Below are 24,511 nucleotides of genomic sequence, written 5' to 3'. Positions count from 1 at the left end.
ACTAAGGCAATTTCGGGATTTGGAATTATTTTTATTTAAAAGGGGGGTGTCTTTTCACCCAAAGGGGTATGAAAACCATTCAAACACATATATATGTGTGATGTAAAATGTAAAGAGAGAAGGAAAACAAAGAGAAGAGGTGGAGGCAATTTTGTACTTTAAAACTTTTTATTAAAAATAACTAGTTGCATTTTCTTTCTCATATGTGGTGAGAGTTAACATTATTTTAGAAGGTAGTTGCTTATGATATTATCTAAAAGTGGATAAGGTTATTCGTGTTCTTCCAGTAAAATTCAGTGTTTCATATTGTAGATTTGGAACAAAAAGATTTACTCATGAATTGTAATTGTTCCCTGTATTTCTTCCTTGGATGGTCTCTTAAAAGTTAGGGTTAAATCCATTCAAGTAATTTACAATATAGACATTGAAGTAGAGATCATAAGAAACAGTAACTGACAGACTCACCGAGAGGTGGTGGGTTTAAAAACTGTCTCATAAGTTTACACAATAAGTCCTGAAGAAATATAAGACTCTGTAGTCCAAATAAGAGAAAAGGCACTAATCATTTGTAAACAAACCCTTTAACCATACTAGTTACCCTTTACTTTAAGCATTAGGATTAGTAGAGTAGGTATAGTAGGTAATTTAGCCAAAGTGTAACAGATATACTTTTGTAAGATACATAGATCAATACACACATTTGAAGTTAGTTTGTTTAAGAAACTTATGCCATTCTGAGACTAGGAGACATCAGATAAAGACACTAAATCTGCTATAAAAAGCATTAGTTGAAGGAACAACTAGTGAGTAGGTATACCCGCCTAGGTCCTGCAGAGCCTAAAGTGAGAGAGTTAGTAACCAAATAGGTTCAATCTATAAGTTGGCCAAGTCAATTGGAGGGTTCGATCATAGGAGTTGGCATTTCCTTAGAACCTATCCAATCTGTTGATTTGAGACCCATCAGATTGGCGACTCTGCTGGGGAAGAATTATTAAGACTGTACTATGGGAGAGAACTCAGAAGAAATAAATAACTTATGTCCTCTAGGAAAGAGGTGGCGACTCTATAAAAAACAAAATTAAATGAAAAAGATCAGTAGCATTCAGTATGTTTCAATATCCATATTTTAATGGAGAAGCATCTTCAGAAAATAATGCGTAGTGGCAACCATTGCCATAAAGAGACAGGAATATTCCAAGAAGCTTTAAGCCATTGGATTTCAGTAACATCCCTGAGTATCCAAATGCATTTCCCTGTGAGTTGAAGATCTATATGCCGAGGTTCCATGGAGATGAAAGAGAATCTCCAATTGGGCATCTAAAATCATTTTATTGGTTTATTGAGACCTTCAGAATCTACTCAGAAGAAACGATCATGAAATGGTTTGTGCTAACATTGGAGGATGTTGCAGAGCAGTCATTCAGCTTGTTGCCCCCAGAAAGTATCTCATCATGGGAAGAACTTGAGTGGTGGTTCATGGAAGAATTCTACGGTGTAATCGAGGACAACACTTCAGTCGCTAGCCCTTCAATTGGTTATCCATACCAAAATCAGATTCAATGGGATTATGATTGTAGCAATGCAATCTACAACATAAGAAGAAAGGAAGGTGAATCTATAGAAAAATTGATTGGTAGAATAATGGTGACTTATTTCCAAATGCTTGATAATACACAACTTAATTCAGCTATACTGGACGAATTGACCGTGAGAGAATGTGGGTCTGACAGTTTGGAATCAGCATGTTCAATTCTTGAAGAATTGAATAAAAAAATACATGATTTGCGTGAGATGAGTAACATCAACATAAGAGATGCAAATGAAGATGATTATATAGAAGAATCAGTTATCCCTTTGGAAGTCCCATCTGATGAAGAAGCAATTGATGATGTTTGTGAGTACAAGTCAGAACCTGAAGAAATTGTTGCTAACATTGATGAAGAATATTGTACCAATCATGAGGAGAGTGAATCCACACCTAAGTACCTTGATGATACAATTGATAAAGAGGAGGTATGCGAATTTGAAAATGGCTTTCAAATATTTTCAAACCCCTTATGTGATGAAGTGATAGAGGAAAATCATATTCCCTACTGCCATAGTATGTGTGAAAAGGATTTTCATGTAGTCTCAAATCCTTTATATGATGAAGAAGAAGAAATTTCAGACAGTATGGACAATACAAACATGTGTGAAGACAACATGGGTAATAATATGACTAAGTCATGTGATAAAAGGACCACAAAAATAAGAGAGTTACAAAAGGAAGGTACATCACATAGAGATAAAATAAAAGGTGAAAAGAAGTACCAGTTAGATAATATGCAGCATTCCAATAAAATAGATATGAAGAATATGCGGATGCCACAAGAAGCAAACTTTTGTAAAAGTATAAATATCATTTCATATGGAATAGGGGATAATGGCAATCGAGGTGAAATAAATAATCCTTATAAAATAAGGATGGATAATGCATCTTATGACAGGAATTGCCAATTAGGTGATATCACTAATTTCAAAGTTTTTATACTACTTCATGATGAGAATCAGATGTTTGATAGAGGAAAGAATTGGTGTTCAGTTTTTGGGATGGAGGCCACCAAAACAGGTCAATGAGTTAGGCACATGGTCTCCTCTACCAGAGATCTGAATTCTTGCTATGCCCACAAGGGGCATCCATCCCCATACAGAGCCACTGTTGGAACCCTAAAATTTGCAATTTTTAGAATTCCAAATTCCAAGACAAGGAGCAAGAAAAATTCTATATATATATACATATATATATACATATATATATATATATATATATATTTATATATTGAATAGGTACAAATAATATATTTTATATTTGTTGCACAATATGAAACCATAACATAAACACAATAATGGGCATAAAAAATGGAGTGTGAAGCACCAAAGTGGGTATTTACATCATTTAAAGACCATTTATCCATTATATACCCATAAAATAGCCTTAAAATACCTCTAATATGCCTAAACAACTTGTAAAGTGACAATTAATTACATAAACTAAGGCAATTTCGAGATTTGGAATTATTTTTATTTAAAAGGGGGGTGTCTTTTCACCCAAAGGGGTATGAAAACCATTCAAACACATATATATGTGTGATGTAAAATGTAAAGAGAGAAGAAAAACAAAGAGAAGAGGTGGAGGCAATTTTGTACTTTAAAACTTTTTATCAAAAATAACTAGTTGCATTTTCTTTCTCATATGTGTTGAGAGTTAACATTATTTTAGAAGGTAGTTGCTCATGATATTATCTAAAAGTCGATAATGTTATTCATGTTCTTCCAGTAAAATTTTGTGTTTCATATTGTAGATTTGGATCAAAAATATTTACTCGTGAATTGTAATTGTTCCCTGTATTTCTTCCTTGGATGGTCTCTTAAAAGCTAGGGTTAAATCCATTCAAGCAATTTACAATATAGACATTGACGTAGAGCTCATAAGAAACAATAACTGACAGACTCACCGAGAGGTGGTGGGTTTAAAAACTATCTCATAAGTTTACACAATAAGTCCTGAAGAAATATAAGACTCTATAGCCCAAATAAGAGGAAAGGCACTAATCATTTGTAAACAAACCCTTTAACCATACCAGTTACCCTTTACTTTTAAGCATTAGGATTAGTAGAGTAGGTATAGTAGGTAATTTAGCCAAAGTGTAACATAAGTACTTTTCTAAGATACATAGATCAATACACAAATCTGAAGTCAGTTTGTTTAAGAAACTTATGCCATTCTGAGACTATGAGACATCAGATTAAGACACTAAATCTTCTATAAAAAGCATTAGTTGAAGGAACAACTAGTGAGTAGGTATACCCACCTAGGTCCTGCAGAGCCTAAAGTGAGAGAGTTAGTACCAAATAGGTTCACTCTATAAGTTAGCCAAGTCAATTGGAGGATTTGATCATAGGAGTTGGCATTTCCTTACAACCTATCCAATCTGTTGATTTGAGACCCAAAAGATTGGCGACTCTGCTGGGGAAGAATTATTAAGACTCTGCCATGGGAGAGAACTCAGAAGAAATAAATAACTTATGTCCTCTAGGAAAGAGGTGGTGACTCTAAAAAAAGGAAAATTAAATGAAAAAGATCAGTAGCATTCAGTATGTTTCAATATCAATATTTTAATGAAGAAGCATCTTCAGAAAATAATGCGCAGTGGCAACCATTGCCACAAAGAGACAGGAATATTCCAAGAAGATTTAAGCCATTGGATTTTAGTAACATCCCTGAGTATCCAAATGCATTTCCCTATGAGTTAAAGATCTATATGCCGAGGTTCCATGGAGATGAAAGAGAATCACCAATTGGGCATCTAAAATCATTTTATTGGTTTTTTGAGACCTTCAGAATCTACTCAGAAGAAACGATCATGAAATGGTTTGTGCTAACATTGGAGGATGTTGCAGAGCAGTCATTCAGCTTGTTACCCCCAGAAAGTATCTCATCATGGGAAGAACTTGAGTGGTGGTTCATGGAAGAATTCTACGGTGTAATTGAGGACAACACTTCAGTCGCTAGCCCTTCAATTGGTTATCCATACCAAAATCAGATTCAATGGGATTATGATTGTAGCAATGCAATCTACAACATAAGAAGAAAGGAAGGTGAATCTATAGAAAAATTGATTGGTAAAATAATGGTGACTTATTTCCAAATGCTTGATAATATACAACTTAATTCAGCTATACTAGAGGAATTGACCATCAGAGAATGTGGGTCTGACAGTTTGGAATCAACATGTTCAATTCTTGAAGAATTGAATAAAAAAATACATGATTTGCATGAGACAAGTAACATCAACATAAGAGATGCAAATGAAGATGATTATATAGAAGAATCAGTTATCCCTTTGGAAGTCTGATCTGATGAAGAAGCAATTGATGATGTTTGTGAGTACAAGTCAGAACCTGAAGAAATTGTTGCTAACATTGATGAAGAATATTGTACCAGTCATGAGGAGAGTGAATCCATACCTAAGTACCTTGATGATACAATTGATAAAGAGGAGGTATGCGAATTTGAAACTGGCTTTCAAATATTTTCAAACCCCTTATGTGATGAAGTGATAGAGGAAAATCATATTCCCTACTGCCATAGTATGTGTGAAAAGGATTTTCATGTAGTCTCAAATCCTTTATATGATGAAGAAGAAAAAATTTCAGATAGTATGGACAATACAAACATGTGTGAAGACAACATGGGTAATAATATGACTAAGTCACGTGATAAAAGGACCACAAAAATAAGAGAGTTACAAAAGGAAGGTACATCACATAGAGATAAAATAAAAGGTGAAAAGAAGTACCAGTTAGATAATATGCAGCATTCTAATAAAATAGAGATGAAGAATATGCGGATGCCACAAGAAGCAAACTTTTGTAAAAGTATAAATATCATTTTGTATGGAATAGGGGATAATGGTAATCGAGGTGAAATAAATAATCCTTATAAAATAAGGATGGATAATGCATCTTATGACAGGAATTGCCAATTAGGTGATATCACTAATTTCAAAGTTTTTATACTACTTCATGATGAGAATCAGATGTTTGATAGAGGAAAGAATTGTTGTTCAGTTTTTGGGATGGAGGCCACCAAAACAGGTCAATGAATTAGGAACATGGTCTCCTCTACCAGAGATCTGAATTCTTGCTATGCCCACAAGGGGCATCCATCCCCAGACAGAGCCACTGTTGGAACCCTAAAATTTGCAATTTTTAGAATCCCAAATTCCAAGACAAGGAGGAAGAAAAATTCTAAATATATATATACATATATATATATTGAATAGGTACAAGTAATATATTTTATATTTGTTGCACAATATGAAACCATAACATAAACACAATAATGGGCATAAAAAATGGAGTGTGAAGCACCAAAGGGGGTATTTACATCATTTAAAGACCATTTATCCATTATATACCCATAAAATAGCCTTAAAATACCTCTAATATGCCTAAACAACTTGTAAAGTGACAATTAATTACATAAACTAAGGCAATTTCGGGATTTGGAATTATTTTTATTTAAAAGGGGGGTGTCTTTTCACCCAAAGGGGTATGAAAACCATTCAAACACATATATATGTGTGATGTAAAATGTAAAGAGAGAAGGAAAACAAAGAGAAGAGGTGGAGGCAATTTTGTAATTTAAAACTTTTTATTAAAAATAACTAGTTGCATTTTCTTTCTCATATGTGGTGAGAGTTAACATTATTTTAGAAGGTAGTTGCTTATGATATTATCTAAAAGTGGATAAGGTTATTCGTGTTCTTCCAGTAAAATTTAGTGTTTCATATTGTAGATTTGGATCAAAAAGATTTACTTGTGAATTGTAATTGTTCCCTGTATTTCTTCCTTGGATGGTCTCTTAAAAGTTAGGGTTAAATCCATTCAAGCAATTTACAATATAGACATTGAAGTAGAGATCATAAGAAACAGTAACTAACAGACTCACCGAGAGGTGGTGGGTTTAAAAACTGTCTCATAATTTTACACAATAAGTCCTGAAGAAATATAAGACTCTGTAGCCCAAATAAGAGGATAGGCACTAATCATTTGTAAACAAACCCTTTAACCATACCAGTTACCCTTTACTTTTAAGCATTAGGATTAGTAGATTAGGTATAGTAGGTAATTTAGCCAAAGTGTAACATATATACTTTTGTAAGATACATAGATCAATACACACATCTAAAGCCAGTTTGTTTAAGAAACTTATGCCATTCTGAGACTAGGAGACATCAGATTAAGACACTAAATCTGCTTTAAAAAGCATTACTTGAAGGAACAACTAGTGAGTAGGTATACCCGCCTAGGTCCTGCAGAGCCTAAAGTGAGAGAGTTAGTAACAAAATAGGTTCACTCTATAAGTTGGCAAAGTCAATTGGAGGATTTGATCATAGGAGTTGGCATTTCCTTACAACCTATCCAATCTGTTGATTTGAGACCCAACAGATTGGCAACTCTACCGAGGAAGAATTATTAAGACTCTGTTGTGGGAGAGAACTCAAAAGAAATAAATAACTTATGTCCTCTAGGAAAGAGGTGGCAACTCTATAAAAAGGAAAATTAAATGAAAAAGATCAGTAGCATTTAGTATGTTTCAATATCCATATTTTAATGGAGAAGCATCTTCAGAAAATAATGCGTAGTGGCAATCATTGCCACAAAGAGACAGGAATATTCCAAGAAGATTTAAGCCATTGGATTTCAGTAACATCCCTGAGTATCCAAATGCATTTCCCTGTGAGTTGAAGATCTATATGCCGAGGTTCCATGGAGATGAAAGAGAATCACCAATTGGGCATCTAAAATCATTTTATTGCTTTATTGAGACCTTCAGAATCTACTCAGAAGAAATGATCATGAAATGCTTTGTGCTAACATTGGAGGATGTTGCAGAGCAGTCATTCAGCTTGTTACCCCCACAAAGTATCTCATCATGGGAAGAACTTGAGTGGTGGTTCATGGAAGAATTCTACGGTGTAATCGAGGACAACACTTCAGTCGCTAGCCCTTCAATTGGTTATCCATACCAAAATCAGGTTCAATCAGATTATGATTGTAGCAATGCAATCTACAACATAAGAAGAAAGGAAGGTGAATCTATAGAAAAATTGATTGGTAGAGTAATGTTGACTTATTTCCAAATGCTTGATAATACACAACTTAATTCAGCTATACTGGAGGAATTGACCGTGAGAGAATGTGGGTCTGACAGTTTGGAATCAGCATGTTCAATTCTTAAAGAATTGAATAAAAAAATACATGATTTGCATGAGACGAGTAACATCAACATAAGAGATGCAAATGAAGATGATTATATAGAAGAATCAGTTATCCTTTTGGAAGTCCCATCTGATGAAGAAGCAATTGATGATGTTTGTGAGTACAAGTCAGAACCTGAAGAAATTGTTGCTAACATTGATGAAGAATATTGTACCAGTCATGAGGAGAGTCAATGCATACCTAAGTACCTTGATGATACAATTTATAAAGAGGAGGTATGCGAATTTGAAAATGGCTTTCAAATATTTTCAAACCCCTTATGTGATGAAGTGATAGAGGAAAATCATATTCCCTACTGCCATAGTATGTGTGAAAAGGATTTTCATGTAGTCTCAAATCCTTTATATGATGAAGAAGAAAAAATTTCAGACAGTATGGACAATACAAACATGTGTGAAGACAACATGGGTAATAATATGACTAAGTCACGTGATAAAAGGACCACAAAAATAAGAGAGTTACAAAAGGAAGGTACATCACATAGAGATAAAATAAAAGGTGAAAAGAAGTACAAGTTAGATAATATGCAGCATTCCAATAAAATAGAGATGAAGAATATGCGGATGCCACAAGAAGCAAACTTTTGTAAAACTATAAATATCATTTCCTATGGAATAAGGGATAATGGTAATCGAGGTGAAATAAATAATCCTTATAAAATAAGGATGGATAATGCATCTTATGACAGGAATTGCCAATTAGGTGATATCACTAATTTCAAAGATTTTATACTAATTCATGATGAGAATCAGATGTTTGATAGAGGAAAGAATTGGTGTTCAGTTTTTGGGATGGAGGCCACCAAAACAGGTCAATCAGTTAGGCACATGGTCTCCTCTACCAAAGATCTGAATTCTTGCTATGCCCAGAAGGGGCATCCATCCCCAGACAGAGCCACTGTTGGAACCTTAAAATTTGCAATTTTTAGAATTCCAAATTCCAAGACAAGGAGCAAGAAAAATTCTATATATATATATATAGATATATATAGATATATTGAATAGGTACAAGTAATATATTTTATATTTGTTGCACAATATGAAACCATAAGATAAACACAATAATGGGCATAAAAAATGGAGTGTGAAGCACCAAAGTGGGTATTTACATCATTTAAAGACCATTTATCCATTATATACCCATAAAATAGCCTTAAAATACCTCTAATATGCCTAAACAACTTGTAAAGTGACAATTAATTACATAAACTAAGGCAATTTCGAGATTTGGAATTATTTTTATTTAAAAGGGGGGTGTCTTTTCACCCAAAGGGGTATGAAAACCATTCAAACACATATATATGTGTGATGTAAAATGTAAAGAGAGAAGAAAAACAAAGAGAAGAGGTGGAGGCAATTTTGTACTTTAAAACTTTTTATCAAAAATAACTAGTTGCATTTTCTTTCTCATATGTGTTGAGAGTTAACATTATTTTAGAAGGTAGTTGCTAATGATATTATCTAAAAGTGGATAAGGTTATTCGTGTTCTTCCAGTAAAATTTTGTGTTTCATATTGTAGATTTGGATCAAAAAGATTTACTCGTGAATTGTAATTGTTCCTTGTATTTCTTCCTTGGATGGTCTCTTAAAAGTTAGGGTTAAATCCATTCAAGCAATTTACAATATAGAAATTGAAGTAGAGCTCATAAGAAACAGTAACTGACAGACTCACCGAGAGGTTGTGGGTTTAAAAACTGTCTCATAAGTTTACAGAATAAGTCCTGAAGAAATATAAGACTCTGTAGCGCAAATAAGAGGAAAGGCACTAATCATTTGTAAACAAACCCTTTAACCATACCAGTTACCCTTTACTTTTAAGCATTAGGATTAGTAGAGTAGGTATAGTAGGTAATTTAGCCAAAGTGTAACATATATACTTTTCTAAGATACATAGATCAATACACACATCTGAAGTCAGTTTGTTTAAGAAACTTATGCCATTCTGAGACTAGGAGACATCAGATTAAGACACTAAATCTGGTATAAAAGCATTAGTTGAATGCACAACTAGTGAGTAGGTATACTCGCCTAGGTCCTGCAGAGCCTAAAGTGAGAGAGGTAGTAACCAAATAGGTTCACTCTATAAGTTGGCCAAGTCAATTGGAGGATTTGATCATAGGAGTTGGCATTTCCTTAGAACCTATCCAATCTGTTGATTTGAGACCCAACAGATTGGCGACTCTGCTGGGGAAGAATTATTAAGACTCTGCTGTGGGAGAGAACTCAGAAGAAATAAATAACTTATGTCCTCTAGGAAAGAGGTGGTGACTCTAAAAAAAGGAAAATTAAATGAAAAAGATCAGTAGCATTTAGTATGTTTCAATATCCATATTTTAATGGAGAAGCATCTTCAGAAAATAATGCGCAGTGGCAACCATTGCCACAAAGAGACAGGAATATTACAAGAATATTTAAGCCATTAGATTTCAGTAACATCCCTGAGTATCCAAATGCTTTTCCCTATGAGTTGAAGATCTATATGCCGAGGTTCCATGGAAATGAAAGAGAATCACCAATTAGGCATCTAAAATCATTTTATTGGTTTTTTGAGACCTTCAGAATCTAATCAGAAGAAATGATCATGAAATGGTTTGTGCTAACATTGGAGGATGTTGCAGAGCAGTCATTTAGCTTGTTACCCCCACAAAGTATCTCATCATGGGAAGAACTTGAGTGGTGGTTCATGGAAGAATTCTACGGTGTAATCGAGGACAACACTTCAGTCGCTAGCCCTTCAATTGGTTATCCATACCAAAATCAGATTCAATGGGATTATGATTGTAGCAATTCAATCTACAACATAAGAAGAAAGGAAGGTGAATCTATAGAAAAATTGATTGGTAGAATAATGGTGACTTATTTCCAAATGCTTGATAATACACAACTTAACTTAGCTATATTGGAGGAATTGACTGTGAGAGAATGTGGGTCTGAGAGTTTGGAATCAGCATGTTCAATTCTTGAAGAATTGAATAAAAAAATACATGATTTGCGTGAGATGAGTAACATCAACATAAGAGATGCAAATGAAGATGATTATATAGAAGAATCAGTTATCCCTTTGGAAGTCCCATCTGATGAAGAAGCAATTGATGATGTTTGTGAGTACAAGTCAGAACCTAAAGAAATTGTTGCTAACATTGATGAAGAATATTGTACCAGTCATGAGGAGAGTGAATCCATACCTAAGTACCTTGATGATACAATTGATAAAGAGGAGGTATGCGAATTTGAAAATGGCTTTCAAATATTTTCAAACCCCTTATGTGATGAAGTGATATAGGAAAATCATATTCCCTACTGCCATAGTATGTGTGAAAAGGATTTTCATGTAGTCTCAAATCCTTTATATGATGAAGAAGAAAAAATTTCAGACAGTATGGACAATACAAACATGTGTGAAGACAACATGGGTAATAATATGACTAAGTCACGTGATAAAAGGACCACAAAAATAAGAGAGTTACAAAAGGAAGGTACATCACATAGAGATCAAATAAAAGGTGAAAAGAAGTACCAGTTAGATAATATGCAGCATTCCAATAAAATAGAGATGAAGAATATGCGGATGCCACAAGAAGCAAACTTTTGTAAAAGTATAAATATCATTTTGTATGGAATAGGGGATAATGGTAATCGAGGTGAAATAAATAATCCTTATAAAATAAGGATGGATAATGCATCTTATGACAGGAATTGCCAATTAGGTGATATCACTAATTTCAAAGTTTTTATACTACTTCATGATGAGAATCAGATGTTTGATAGAGGAAAGAATTGGTGTTCAGTTTTTGGGATGGAGGCCACCAAAACAGGTCAATGAATTAGGCACATGGTCTCCTCTACCAGAGATCTGAATTCTTGCTATGCCCACAAGGGGCATCCATCCCCAGACAGAGCCACTATTGGAACCCTAAAATTTGCAATTTTTAGAATTCCAAATTCCAAGACAAGGAGCAAGAAAAATTCTAAATATATATATACATATATATATATTGAATAGGTACAAGTAATATATTTTATATTTGTTCGACAATATGAAACCATAACATAAACACAATAATGGGCATAAAAAATGGAGTGTGAAGCACCAAAGGGGGTATTTACATCATTTAAAGAGCATTTATCCATTATATACCCATAAAATAGCCTTAAAATACCTCTAATATGCCTAGACAACTTGTAAAGTGACAATTAATTACATAAACTAAGGCAATTTCGGGATTTGGAATTATTTTTATTTAAAAGGGGGGTGTCTTTTCACCCAAAGGGGTATGAAAACCATTCAAACACATATATACGTGTGATGTAAAATGTAAACAGAGAAGAAAAACAAAGAGAAGAGGTGGAGGCAATTTTGTACTTTAAAACTTTTTATCAAAAATAACTAGTTGCATTTTCTTTCTCATATGTGGTGAGAGTTAACATTATTTTAGAAGGTAGTTGCTTATGATATCATCTAAAAGTGGATAAGGTTATTCGTGTTCTTCCAATAAAATTCTGTGTTTCATATTGTAGATTTGGATCAAAAAGATTTACTCGTGAATTGTAATTGTTCCCTGTATTTCTTCCTTGGATGGTCTCTTAAAAGTTAGGGTTAAATCCATTCAAGCAATTTACAATATAGACATTGAAGTAGAGCTCATAAGAAACAGTAACTGACAGACTCACCGAGGGGTGGTGGGTTTAAAAACTGTCTCATAAGTTTACACAATAAGTCCTAAAGAAATATAAGACTCTGTAGCCCAAATAAGAGGAAAGGCACTAATCATTTGTAAACAAACCCTTTAACCATACCAGTTACCCTTTACTTTTAAGCATTAGGATTAGTAGAGTAGGTATAGTAGCTAATTTAGCCATATACTTTTGTAAGATACATAGATCAATACACACATCTAAAGTCAGTTTGTTTAAGAAACTTATGCCATTCTGAGACTAGGAGACATCAGATTAAGACACTAAATTGTCTATAAAAGCATTACTTGAAGGAACAACTAGTGAGTAGGTATACCCGCCTAGGTCCTGCAGAGCCTAAAGTGAGAGAGTTAGTAACCAAATAGTTTCACTCTATAAGTTGGCCAAGTCAATTGGAGGGTTTGATCATAGGAGTTGGCATTTCCTTAGAACCTATCCAATCTGTTGATTTGAGACCCAACAGGGTGATCCCTAACAGGATCAGTTCCTAGCAGAACCTATTGTAATGTCTTTAACCGGACAAGGCTCCTAACAAAGCGAACTTCAAAAGAGTTCTAAAGCAGCTTGTGGGTATTCATCCCCACTGTGGTTTTTCCCAGTTGGTTTTCCACGTGAAAAAATATGTGTGTCATGTGTGATGCTTTTATCTTGTGATGCTTTGTTATTACCTGTTGAGCATATGATGGTTCTGTGTTTTATGCCTGTCTATAAAGTTTACTAAACTAATTGTAGTGATGATCAGAGGATAGTTTACCTGTTCATGCATGAGGGTGAAATGGTAGTGTTTTTTTGAGTTAAATGAATGGCTAAGTGTTCAACCAGTCAATGCTTGTTTTAGACACTCTTGGCTTTACCGATTGCAATCTATGTTGAACAGGTATTCCTGTTTGCTAGTCGTTTGGAGTATTTGTTGTCAAACCAGTTTTGGACTGTATTTGTGTTTGTACTAATTCACCCCCCCCTCTCAGTACTAGTTTGGTACTAGTGGTTCATCATTGAGTTATCACTATTGGACCAACATGAAATCAAATTCCTTTATAAGGACATCATGTCTAGGGTTTTAGGTTGTTGTTAGTGTTTAAGGTGATTGATGAGTTTGTGTAAGTGTGATTATAGAAGAGAAGTTCATATCTGTGAGAGAAGACAAAGTGTGAATGTGTTGAAGACTGAAGTAATGCTATAATGCATTAGGAACGAGCTATCAAGGATCTAACCAAGCAATCTATGCTATTTTCTAGATCACTCACTTGTTGATTACTCACATCTTTGACAAGTTTGAAGCCCTTAACCGGGCAGGCCCATAAAGCCTGTTGTAAATCCTCTAACAAGGTGGTTCACATCTGTGGATCTATAATCCTCTAGTGAGGTAGTCTTTAATCAGACTTATCTCCTAACAGAGATTGAGATTCCTAACAGGATCTGTTCTGGTAAAGAAAATTGTATGACCTTAACTGGTCTGACCTTAACCGATCTGGTTCCTATTCTGCAGATAGTTACTCATGAGTTTCATCTCACTGTGGTTTTTCCCATTTGGGTTTCCACATCAAAATATCTTGTGTAATGGTCTTTGTGCTTTTGTGGGTGAATGCATTATTTGCTATTTGGTTTGCATGTGTGCTAACCAGTTTGTTTGTTAAACTGTTTTACCAGTTTACTGTTAGAATAGTAAAGTGTTTAAGTACAGTAATTTTTGGCATACTAATTCACCCCCCCTCTTAGTATTCATCAAATTATAGGTTAAGGGTTTATGTATGAAGCTGAGCTATAAACCAATACTAGATCTGACATAATATATGCTATTTTGAAATAGTACAAGACATTGGATTTGTATAATCCATTTTGTAAGTCAGTGAGACTTCCCATTTTGTAATTGAGCAATAAGCTCTAGGCACTTGGCCTTCCTGCATGTGCAGGCCCCTCTTGCAGCAATAATATTCTCTTATTGGCCAGTAAGTGAATATTGTGGGTCACAAATCCCAACGAGGTTTTTCCCACACCAGGTTTCCTTGTTAAACTACTGTGTTATGGTGTGTTTTTCATGTGGTTGCTGTTATCATTGTTTATTGCATTACTTTCTGTTTACTGATATACAGTATTAATATGTTCTACATGTTTTAAGTTAAGAAAATCTTATAACTGATTAGATACTGATTCACCCCCCCCCTCTCAGTATCTATGGGAATCCTAACATATGCCCTCTCGATAATTTTGTCGAAAGAAAATTGACGAAAATTTCTCAAAATAAAGAAGAAATAATTTGAGTGGAGGAGATAAGTGAAAGAGAAAGAGGAAGTAGATGTAGAAAATCTAGAAGAGAAAGTAGAAGATGCAAGACCACAGAGGGAATGGGCCCTCGAGGGGGCCCATATAAGGCACAAAAGGCCCAATGAGGATTTTTGTTATACACAAGCCTTGGAGCCAATCATAGCCTAGAAGGAGAGAAGGAGAGATGAATCAAATTCCTACAAGTGATCATCGTGTCGAGAGGATTCAACGGTACAATAGACCCACCAGCCATGGACCACCAGTATGTAGGACTATCCCCCCTTCTAAATTTTTTAGGGTAGGGGTAGAATTAGGACCTAGAATAGGGCCTAGACTTTGTGAGGTGCATGCATTGATCATCATTTTAGCGTGCTCGTCAATGGGTTAGTGCGAGTGCTAGCGAATAGTGTGGGTGCTCGCCAGGAGAGGGTGGTTAGAAAAGGTTTTTGAAGGGAGGAGAAATCTTTAGCGTGTGTGCTCGCACATCGATGCAGGCCCTCAAGGTCTTACGCAGACACTTGCATTGTTGCGCGGGCACTCGCATCAAAGGAGGTTGTAGGTAGGGTTTAGGGGGGGTTAAGTTTTCTATTACCGCGTGTGCTTGTAGATTGGTGCGTACACTATGGTTTTGGCATGAGAACTGGGTAAATCAGCACGTGCACTCAGAGGGGGGAGGTTAGAGGTAGGTTGAGAATTTTTGGGATGGAGTGAGGGTAAGGTTGGTTCCAGAGGGTAGAATAGGAGTTTGTTGGATGCAGATGGAGTTGTGGCCATTGGCTTCGAGGGAGCACTGGCCTACTACTATGAGTTTATATCGAGAGTTGGGGTGTGATGAGTTGAAGGTTTTAGCTTCTCTAGGGTTGCATTATGTGGGCAGGTGGCTGAGGATACGATCACATACTGTGATGATGATGGTATTAGTTGAGAGGTGGGACAGTACGCATAATACCTTTCATCTTCCTTCTAGCGAGGCGATAGTGACCCTTCTAGGTGTATGGAGGATCTTGAAGATCCTTGTTCGTGGTGTCATCCCAGAGTATCATTTGGATGCATTAGATTTTTATCTTTGGGAGGTTTGCGAGTATGAGACCCCATTGATGCTAGACAGGAGTAGGATGTAGTTGGGTAGGGCAATGGGTATTCGACGTATTCCTCGCATGGTACTGGTGATTTGTGGGTTCTTGAGTGGACGGATTATACCTGATCTAGGTGGGCATGGATTTCCTATTGGATGGAGTAGGAGTCTTTATTTCGTGGTTCATGATGGCTTGCAGTATGCGTGGGGAGCTGCGATGTTAGGTCAATTATATCATGATATGCATCTGGCGGTGTATAGGGAGTATGCTAGTTTGTCCGCAGGAGTGACACTTCTCCACATCTAGGCTTAGGAGCACATTCTAGTTACTCAGCCACTGGGTGTATAGGACAGGCAGGACCGTCATCAATATGTGGATAGGTACAGGGGGCTATTGCACTATACTTAGATAGGGTCTATATGGTTTTGGCGTCGGATTCTTGATGAGCTTATGCAGTTTACATGGCATGACTGGCAGCTACATTGGGCTGGGGTGGAGATGTGGATGTTTGGCAGATCAGTGTATATTATGGAGTATTATACACCATTTAGGGTGGTGAGACAGCTTGCACAGGTTCAGGATATAGTGGGGGACATCCCAGTGTATCCTCAGATTACATGGGAGGCGAGATTTTGGGGCCTGATGGCGAGTCCATTGGAGGGCAAGACCAGTTTTCAAACAATGTCTCATTTGGTCTAGGATGAGCGGATGAGATAGGTGAGGATCCAGGGATGACAGGGGGATACAGGAGCTAGTGGGAGGGTCACTTTCTAGTACATCTTACCATTCCTGGGGTTTTGGAGGATGATGAGCTATAGTTGGTCGTAGACTAGGTAGTTGGTGGGGAGGATGATGGCCCAGGGGAGAGAGTTGTGGTTAGTGCAGGGCATGGTGGTGGTGGATAGAAGAGGAGGGTTAGGGTTGTATGGAGGAGGGATCTAGAGGAGGGAGAAGTAGAGGGAGCACCAGCAAGAGAAGCTACAGAGGTAGTGGGTGGCGAGGGAGAGGATGTTGTACCTATGGATGTACCCAATGCACGGGTGGAGGAGAGGGAAGGGGTATCATAGGCTGACCTTGACAAAGTGCAGCAGGAGTAGGATACTACCCAGGTGAGGCTCCATTCCCTTGAGGATGAGGTACAGATAGAGAGAACAAGGAGGGAGAGTTTAGAGGTAGAGGTGGCGCAACTACAGTGGGAGAGTATATTTGATGGAAACCCTCCATACAAAAAGGACAGAGGTGGATGTCCTGAGGGAGGAGAGGGGGAGTCTGAGTCGATGTTAGAGGAGGCACGGACAGGGACAACCATAGAGGCTCTTCAGGATGTTATCCATCAGCAGGATGTTGAGTTAGAGGGGCTAGAGGCCATAGTGCAGAGGGCAAAAGCGAATGTGACACGACTGCGGGGGGAGAGGGATGCAGCCCATCAGATGTTGGTTCTTGTAGGGCTTGGGAAGATGTAATCTGATATGATGTAGTAGTGGGATAGGGCAATTTAGGAGGTAGGGTACTACAGGGGCTTATATCACAGAGCAGTACTTGGGGCACAACGAGCAACCTCGTATCCTGAGAGTGTGTGATCTCACTGTTAGGACCCTGAGGTAACTGAGAGGGAGGGGGTGAATCAGTTGTCTATTAATTTCAACCCAATTATAAATTAGCCAAACTTAGTGCATAATACTAGTAAACCAAACTTTAATGCTGGTAGATAGTTTAATAGTTAATTGCAATACCGGTAAAGTTTAATGCATGAAATAGGAAGACAAATAACATACACAACACATAACACAGTTATTTGTACATGGAAACCCTGTAAGGGGAAAAACCACGGTGGGAAACCTTACCCATAATCAGATGATACTACTGCAAATAGTATATGTGTACAAATGGGGTCTACACATGCAAAAAGGCCAACTACCTAGAGCTCACTGCTCAATCACAAAATGGGAGTCACACTGACTACAATTGGATGGTTAAATCCAATGATAATGTACTACTCAAAATAGCATCTTTATATATTGGATTCAGTACCAGTTAAGCTCTAATTGCCTTCCTCAAACCTTCCTTGAATCTTCAAATGATGTTTGTGTGTATAGCTCTGCTTATTTTTGCATATACCTTATTACAATCTTTCTTTCACTACTTCTTCTTCTTAATCTCATAAATGAGATCTTACATATATACCAAAACCTAAGACCAATTGTATAGGTCGGCTCACTAAGATATTACAATAAAATCAATTACAAATGAATCAATATGTGATGCTTGATGTTGGCTCAATGCATTTATAGCAATAACAAATCATCTCCATAGCATGTCATGCTGATCTGGAATAAATAATGCTTGCCGGTCCATAACCTAGACCTATTTGCCGGTAACAACAAATATGCAAACTCGATTATACCAATAATCAAATCACCAAAACCAAGTGTCCAAACAATGTCTTGGACATAACCAAGTAATCTCCAAATGATAACAAACCATCCTAAGTGTTGGTGAACAATATAACCTACCGGTGAACTAGATACCAGTGACTGTGCATAAGTCACTGAACATGTCGGTGAACATAACCAAAGATCTCCAAGTGTTCTCAAGTGTTGAAAAGTGTTGACAAGTGTTGACATCAATGAAAAAAACAATGCAACACATCTGTAATACTAACAATCTTGCCCTTTGGCATTGATGGCAACACAAGATGGAAAAACCATCTAAGTGCCAAAGCAAAAATGCCAAAAACCAAAAACCAACAATCTCCCAAAGAAATCATTAAAATACAGATATAGAGAGTAACAATCTCTCTCCCAAAAGATAATGTGTTTTTCCATAGATATCTCTCCCCATTTGACATCAAATACTAAAGAAATACAAAACCAAATACAATCAGTTCATAGAACTCATTACAAATACCAATTGTTGTAACCACATTTATTCAATCTACTCCCCCTAAGAAGTATCTCTCCTTCATCAAAGCCGGAAAAAGATTTCTCTGTTAACTCTGTCGATCTGATGCCTTGCTCCAACTGTCTAAGTTTCTACCAGTGAGGGTATAGCTCCAAGCTTCTCTCTTAGATATTCAAAAGTTTCCTTAGGCAAAGGCATAGTAAAGATATCTGCAATCTGCTCTTTAGTATTCACATAAACCAATTTCACTTCTTTTGCTTCAACATTCTCTTTCAGAAAATTGAATTTGATAGAAACATGTTTAGTTTTAGATTGAAATACCAGATTCTTAGATATATCAATTGCTGCCATATTATCACAGTAAATGATTATAGGTTCTTTGCATTTTACCTTTATGTCCTTCAACTTTTTTTCTTTCTCAACTATGAAATTAGTCTGCTGCTAAGAAAAAATGCTCCGTCGGTGGTGCTTTTTCTATCATCTACATCTCCTGCCCAATTTGCATCTATGTATGCACATAAATCAAAATTTTCATCTTTAGGATACCGTAAGACAAGATTTGTTGTGCCTTGTAGGTACTAGAAAATACTTTTTACTGTTGATTCATGATTTTCCTTAGGATTACTTTGAAATATTGAAACAATACATACTGTATTCATAATATTAGGTCTAGTTTGTGTCAAATACAGTAAACCTCCTATCATAGACTTGTATCTTGTCAGATTAACAAGTGTTGATTCATCCTTCAGTGATAGTTTATCAGTTGTAGTCATAGGTGTACATACTGGTTTAGAGTTTTCCATGCCAAATTTCATAAGAAATTCCTTCAAGTACTTTGATTGATTTATGAATGTACCTTTATCAGTCTATGAAATCTGCAATCCTAAAAAGAATTTTATCTCCCCAATCATAGACATTTCAAATTCTTCCTGCATCTTATTAGAAAAATCTTTACACAATCCATCTTCTCCTCCAAAAATAATATCATCAATAAAAACTTGTATAACTAAGATGTCATCATTAGTCACTTTTTAGTATAAGTTGTTGTCAACACTACCTTTAGTGTAACCAAGCTTCAAAAGATATTTGTCCAATCTAGCATACCAAGCTCTAAGAGCTTGCTTCAATCCATATAAAGCTTTCCTTAACTTGCAAACCATATCTTTGTCATCTGTCAAAGAAAATCCATCAGGTTGGTCAATGTAAACTTCCTCTTCAAGGTCAGCATTTAGAAATGCACATTTAACATCCATTTGATATACTTTATAGTTCTTGTGTGTTGCAAAAGCTAAGAATAATTTGACTGCCTCAATTCTAGCTACTAGTGCAAAGGTTTCATTATAATCAATTCTTTCTTTCTGTGAATATCCCTTACACGCTAATCTTGCTTTGTTTCTGATTACCTTACCATCTTCATTAAATTTATTTCTAAATACCCATTTAATTCCAATTACATTTTTGTTTTTAGGTTGGGGAACCAATGTCCATATGTTATTCTTTTCAATTTGTTCCAATTCATTTTACATAGCCTTAATCCAATGTTTATATTTACATGCCTCATTAATAGTAGTTGGTTCAAATTTAGAAATTAGACATACCTCCTCATTTGCTAGTCTTCCTCTAGTCATAACTCCTTGATACTTATTCCCAATTATCTGACTTTCAGAGTGATTCAATCTTACATACATGGGTGTATTCACTTGTTGTTGTTCTTCAGTCACTGTGGAATTCTCAAATGATTTCGATGTGACTGGATCAACATTTTGTAATGGTATACTCATTGTAGGTTCATTTGTGATTATCTCAACTATCTGTTCAGAGTCTATAGACCTTCTAAACTGTTCAACAATCTTCACATTTGCACTTTCAATGATTTTGTGCAATCTCTTATTAAAACATCTATATGCCTTGCTCTTAGATGAATAACCAAGAAATATTCCTTCATCACTTCTAGGATCAAATTTGCGAATATAATCATCTCTCCTAATATAACATTTGCTTCCAAATATTATGAAATGTTTAAGAGGAGTATTACCAAATCATAGTTCATGAGGGGTCTTACCAGTTTCACCTTTGATGTGAACTCTGTTGAATGTATAAACAACTGTATTGATTGCTTCTCTCCAATACACATGAGGTAGGTTTTCTTCTGATATCATGCTTCTACCTACATTCAAAATAGTTTTCTTCTTCCTTTCCACAACTCTATTTTGTTGGGGTGTCCGAGGTGCTGATAATTGTCCTTTGAATCCATTCACTTCACAGAATGTATTAAATTACTTAGATGTGAATTCACCTCCTTGATATGATATCAAACATTTGATTTTCTTACCGGTTTCATTCTCTACCATCACTTTGAATAGTTTGAATTTCCAAAAGCTTTTGATTTCTTCATGAGAAAAGTAATCCAACACATTCTAGAATAATCATCAATGATTAGCATAAAATATCTATCTCCTTGTAAACTTCTAGTTCTTGTTGGACCACATAAATCAGTATGAATTAAGTCAAGAACATTATTGTATTTTTCTGGAATACTCTTAAAAGTTGCTCTAACTTGCTTTCCAAATTGACATTCCTTACATACCGGATTGTGAGGTTTAACAATCTTAGGTAAATCCCTTACTGCCTTAGTTGTACTGATTTTCACAATGCAATCAAAATTTACATGATGCAGTCTCTTATGCAATAACCAACTTTCATTAATATGTGCAATCAAGCATGTCTTCTCATTGTTATTCAAATGAAAGATATTACCTCTAGTCTTATTACCGGTTGCAATTTCCAAACCAGTTCTATTCATGATCTTGCATTTACCATTCTTGAATTGTAATTGAAATCCCTTTTCAACTAATTGACCAAAGGTACTTTTACTGTATCTTCGATGTATTGTATCCTCTCCCCCTCCCCTCCTATGAATCCTTTCTGGTCTAAAGCTTGGTTAAAAGGGCTAACTCCTAAAATCAATATGTTCTTCTGGACTATTCTCCAGAATAAGATCCTTACTGTTGACAACCTTAAGTGCAGAGGTTTTGCCCTTCCAAATAGGTGTGTGCTATGCTTTCAAGAGGAAGAGTCAGTGGACCATCTTGCCCTCCACTGTTCTTTCTCAACCTCTATTTGGGAAAGCTTCCTCAAAAGCTTTAGTCTTGCTTGGGTGTTTCCTAGTAACATCAAAGATTTGTTCTCTTCTTGGCAAATTCATTGGACCAACTATTTTCTGAGGTGCATGTGGCAGCTCTCTCTGCCTCACATTCTGTGGGGTCTCTGGAAGGAAAGAAACAACCGAATTTTCAGGGATGTGTCCTTAAATCAAGACATTGTTTTCCAGAAAATTCAAAGGGCTATTCAGGAAAATATGGGAACTATGGAGGTCTCTTATTACTCAAACAACTCCTGGGAGTCAAATATCTTAAGAGCCTAGAATATGAAGATCACTGACGGTCATAATATCAACCATAATAAAAGGCTTGAAGTTAAATGGAAAACCCCTCCCCATGGTTGGCTCAAAATCAATTTTAATGGAGCAGCCAAAGGAAATCCAAGTCCATCAGGCTGTGGAGCTATTCTCAGAGATGATAAAGGCATTTGCAAAGGTATGGTTGCTGTCCCTATTGGCATTCAAACCAATCATAAGGTGGAAGCTATGGCAGCCCTTCAAGGCATTACTCTTGCCAAAAAATGGAACTGTACCCATCTCTGGATCGAAGGGGATTCCAACAATATTATTAAGTGTCTCAATGGGACCTCTCAACCCTCTTGGTTGATCCACAATATAATTTTTTCTGCTATTGACATCATCAGAACCTTCAAAAAATGCCATATATCCCATATATATCAGGAGGCCAACTGTTATGCTGATTGGGCTACAAACATGGCAGTGAAGAATGATACAATTACCACATGGACAGGTGAGAGCGGTCTTCTCAGAGATCTAAGACAAATCATAATAAATGAAAGATATCAAAGTACCCCAAAGAATCTTGATTGACAAGGCAATTATGACATGTACTAGTGCAAGCACTTCGAGTTACTCTGATAATGAGGGAATTACTCATTATAACATCAAATTTAGCAGAACATGCATTATAACTTGTCAAATCATTAATGCTACGCATGCTTTCTGGGCTTTTGTTTTAGTTTCAAAAAGCTTTCTATTTCACCAGCTCTGTAACCTGAACTTGACTGTGAGAAACTACACCATGGGCAGAAATAGGAGAAGATATGAACCAGGAAGTTGCAAGGAGTGGAAATAGAAAGAAGAGGTGTGGGAAATTTTGTAGAAGGGTGGTCTTTCGAGCTTCCTTGAGAGACTCCATGGCTGTGATGGAAAGATAACCAGCTTCTTCTGTAAAAATTGGAAGAAGGGCAAGCTTAAGATGGGCGATCAACTGGTGGAAATTGACGAAGAGTTAATTGCTAAAGCTATGAAACTCAAAAGGGAGGGCTGTAATTTCTACAAAGATAGGAAGGTCAGCAGGGAAGCCATTGAAAGGTACCCGGTCACAAAGAAAGAGAAGAAAAAACTGGTAAAGTTGAGCAAAACCTATTACCCACCTAGGGCTTTTGCAAAGCCCTAGCGGGAAATTCTCTTTGTTTTAATGAGGTATATAACTCTAGATGGCAGGTTTACAAAAGTATATGGATATCACTTTGTCCTCTTAAATCATTTTAGGCATAATGATAAGGTGAATTTCCCTTATTTCTTACTCTATTCTATGAATGCATCCCTAAAAGCATATAAAGAAAATCCTCGAGGTGACACCACAATGCACCAGGGACTTATGGTCCTCATTTATGACCATCTAAAGGCCAGTAAAATCAATCGAATGCAGCTCCATGTGGATTCGGAAGAAGATATGTCTGATTCTGATTTCTTGGAGGAGGAGGATTCAGAAAATGATTCCTCGACTGAAAATGAGGAAAGCTCTGACGACTCAGAGTATGAGAGGAACAAGAAGAGGAAATCAAAACCCTCTTCTTCTAAGAGCAAAAAATCCCAAAGTGAACCCCAGATTAGTATCTCTTCAGAAGAAGAGGACTCTGATTTCCCTGAGGAGAAGAAGAACCCTAAGGGAGTGCTAAAGGGAAAAAGTAAAATCCAAGCCCAACCAAGAAGAAGCAAAAGAAAACAGAGGAGACTAGCAAAGATCCGGAGGACACAGGCAAGGAACCGGAAGAGGACAAGCAAACAAGAACCCTGGAAGCTGAACAAAGCCTGGAGATGGAGACTATGGAGGAGACCCTCAGGGCTGCTAACACTATCTCTACCCTCCATATTGCTAAAGACAAACAGATAACCCTTGGTAAAGCTACTCCTTCTCCTGGTCCTTACCCCGAGGCCTTGAAGGGTTTTATGAAAACCATAGAATGGCTTATTGATGGGAATAAGAATACTATGGATGATTACAAAAAACTCTACAACAGAGTCATGATCCTGGAAACCATTAAAATTGGAGAGGGGAATACTATGGCCAATTATATCAAAGATTTGAAGAACACAATTGCCAAAGTGGAAGACATCAAAGATGCCTTTAATCCCCGGTTTGAGAAAATTGAAAAGGAGATACAGGATAGAAAAACCCTGGAGGAAACTAGCGAAAAAAAGCTCTCAGATATAGTTGCCAAAGTGGACAAGATAGAGGAGTGCCTCAAGAACATTGCGTAGAAGAGTCTCAGCATTCTGAAAATCTCAGCCAACAACACCCATGCCCTCATCAAGCTCAATGATGAAGAGGAAACCCAAG

This window comes from Cryptomeria japonica, chromosome 4 (assembly GCF_030272615.1).
Source record: "Cryptomeria japonica chromosome 4, Sugi_1.0, whole genome shotgun sequence".
In the NCBI taxonomy this organism is placed as follows: Eukaryota; Viridiplantae; Streptophyta; class Pinopsida; order Cupressales; family Cupressaceae; genus Cryptomeria; species Cryptomeria japonica.
Note: the sequence above shows the minus strand (reverse complement) of the source record.